This window comes from Seriola aureovittata, chromosome 20 (assembly GCF_021018895.1).
Source record: "Seriola aureovittata isolate HTS-2021-v1 ecotype China chromosome 20, ASM2101889v1, whole genome shotgun sequence".
In the NCBI taxonomy this organism is placed as follows: domain Eukaryota; kingdom Metazoa; phylum Chordata; class Actinopteri; order Carangiformes; family Carangidae; genus Seriola; species Seriola aureovittata.
The window spans coordinates 17,014,730-17,018,166 of record NC_079383.1 but is presented as its reverse complement, the minus strand read 5'-3'; positions in this window follow the sequence as shown (position 1 = coordinate 17,018,166).

Sequence of the window (3,437 nt, the reverse complement as noted above, 5' to 3'; positions counted from 1 at the left end):
TGTCCCTTTCTGAAGCAGAGTCCGTTACTGATAAAAAAATTAAATACAAAAAGGTTCAGATGTAAAACAGCATGGGAATTTTTCTTTCCAGTGTATGCAGACGGCACAAACTACACATCTACGGTCATAACAAAATCAACGCAGTGTATAGCAAAGTACAGAGAAGAATGATGAGTGGTGTGTAAACATGCCGCTATATATTTATATATATATATATAAGTGTGTGTGTTAAAAACTGCATTGTATTAAGAGGTGGCACTGGCGGTGGGAAACTCTGTCATCCCTCAGCAGCCAGTCTGGGGGGTGAGGGCTGCGCTTTTTCTTTGTTTCCTGGTTGCTGCTGGGCGGACATCCCCCGGTTCACTCATTACCTGAAGTCCTGTTGCAATTCTGCGTGGGATCTGAAGCGCGACAGCACATTCCTGCACCTCAGAAAGAAAAAAAAAAAAAAAAAAAAAGGGAGTGGGAGTTGTCAGAGATTTATTTTAATGAGGTTTGTGTTTGTTTAACCTCATCTCCTTTCTTCCAGAGCCAGCCACGGCTTCACATGAAAGCCAGCAAAAGAGGGAAATCAGACATCTTGACCTGGCACAGTTTCCGAAACACTTGTAACAATTGTCATGTGAGAGCAACTCAAACTGCTCAGGATGAGTGTTTCAAGTGAGAGCTGAAGTAGGGGGAGGTATTTAAATGTGTGTGTGTGTGTGTGTGTGTGGGGGGGGGGGGGTATGTTTGCAAAGGGAGATAAAAAAGTGATGGTGGCAGAAGGATATCCAGTCCAGTGAGCATGACTCAGCTGTCCACATCCAAATAGGTTTCACTGCTGGGTTGACAAAAGTGAGAGGAATGTAGTGTGAAGTCAGTTACATGAGCCGACACCTGTTCTGTAGTCAAAACCTGGAGGCTAAACTCTTGAGTGTTAGACAGTCAAATCAGTCCTCATCAGCCCCCGAGCGAAGCGCTTTACCTCCACGTGATCCATCAGCTGGCACAAAACTGCGTTTGTTTAAAGAAATAGTTAGAACAAAAGAAGACTGATAGCACCCTCATGTCTGTACTGTAAATACGAAGCTACACCTTGGCAGCAAGTTAGCTTAGCTTAGCATAAAGACTGGAGATAGGGGGAAACAGGGTTTTTACTTGGTTTGGAGCCATTATGAGGCTGCCAACAAAGACTGACTCATCTCTCTCTCTCTCTCTCTCTCACACACACACACACACACACACACACACACACACACACACACACACACACACCACACACACACACACACACACCACACACACACACACACACACACACACACACACACACACACACACACACACACACACACAGCAAATGTCAAACTATTGCTTTAAGGTCATCTGAAATTCAACGGGTAAAACCATTTTATGAACTACGGTCTAAATGTGGGAACTTCACCAAAAGCTATAGTCAGAAAAAAGCAACAGTCAAACAATCAGACTCTCACTTCATCTGAAGAAAAAAGCGAAAGTGAAAGCAGCCTTAATGTCGGTAATTATCAGCAGACACTAAAAACCACGTGTGTAACATCAGCAAATATGGCGGGTCAACTGTACATTCTGTAGACTGTGATAAATACTGAAACGTTCACTTTCACTATTTTTACGATTTTACGTAAGACCTGCCGCCAGTGTCTTGCACTGGTTTACGCAAATTTAAATTTACGTAACATGTTTTTCCTCTCGAAATCTGAAACATACGCGGTGACTTGGTGATGATTGGCTTCTTCATCTGCGGTACACTCAAGTTCAAACACTTCCTCTTGCACCTCCTTCAGAACACAAGCCAACCAGCCAGCTAGCCAACACGTTATACCACCACAAGTGTGAGGGGAAGAGTAAAGTATAGATACAGTATGTAAATTAGGTGGTTTAAAACTAAAAAACCTTGCAAGGTTAAACACTACACTCACTACACATTTACACTCGGTCCCCGTCGCGCCATGCTTTTTTACTTTGCTGCCAAGTGTAGCTTCCTGCTCCGGATCAGCTGTTGCAGCCGGGGGCACAGGTGAAGGGGGTGTGGCCCGGAAAATAAGATGGGAGAGGGAAAATGTTTGCGGGGAAGTGGGAGAAAGGCTTCTGGTGGTAGTCATAGGAGCTCGGAAAATTTTTGACTGCTTGCCTGCAAAAAAACAAACAAAACCCTTTTAAAGTTAAACTTCGTCCAAGTTAAGGATCACACCTGAAGCTGAGGACCGGAGATCAACTCTAGCCCAGAGTGCTAACCCCCCAGCTCTGCATCCGGTGCAATTCCTTCCGGATCCTTTTTTTTGCCGTTCCTGGATACTGTTTTTGTGCGTTGAAGGGAAGACATAAATTTCTTTTTTTTTGTATTTGGACATTTACTCTGGACTGCTTTGGACCATGCGGATTTGTGTTATGGGGTTTTTATGGAGTTACTTTAACCTTGCACAGTCACGTGGACACATAATGACTTCCTTCTTAATAAATTGTGGCGTCAGTATATATTTAAGTTTCCATTCAGTACATTCTGTGGTTACTGGTACGAGGACTTGAAATTTCCTCATTTAACAGGATCTTATAAAATAGAGCAGAGTAGCACTCGCATTAAGATGGTACCTGAGCTTAAAGGTAAGCTGATTGTTACGGTACATTCAAAGACAAGAAGAACAAGGGGAACTAGTAAAAGATAAAGAACATTTGTGCTGCACAATGAGGACAAGTTTAACAAAGAGACCTTCAGAAACATTGTTTATCTTTCCTTTACATTGTTGGAAGGTGACAGCAGCAGGCTGAACGCGAATGTATACATTCAAGCAGCCACAGAGGAAATGCTGCACACTTTGGTGTGAAATTGTGGTTATATTCGAGTGATCAGACAAGATTTTTTCCCATCGTTATCTGGATATGTTACATGTTAAGGTGAACCTTTGACCCAGAGGTCTGTGTTTCTCACCCCATCAGACTTCCCTCACAAAGCTGCTGCTTTCCCACATCTCAGCAATGGCTCTGGTGAGTAAAGTGTTTTCACTATTAATCGAAGTGATGGTCAAACCCATGAAAATAAGATCCAAGTTGTGATAAACCAGACTTTTCCTTTATTATGTGATCATTCTTTACTGGTTCAAGTGTTGTACATAACTCAAATAACTTCAATGATCCAAGTCAGCTGTGTCACCAGACATAAAGCTGTTTGAAAACACCTGAATCAAAACAACGATACCTGCGTGTTCTGCTTAGAATTAGTTAATAAGTGCAGATACAGCGTCTTGGGTGCGTAAAATGACCCTTGTGAAAAGTGCGAGGAGCTCACGATCTGACCGAACGCTTTCCACTCTCTGCAGCTGTAAAGAGGAGGCAGCGATGCGGAGCAGACACGACCAGCTTCAGTGTAATGAGCACACTTCGCTTGTTGGACTCTAAGAAACACACACACACGCTAGGTA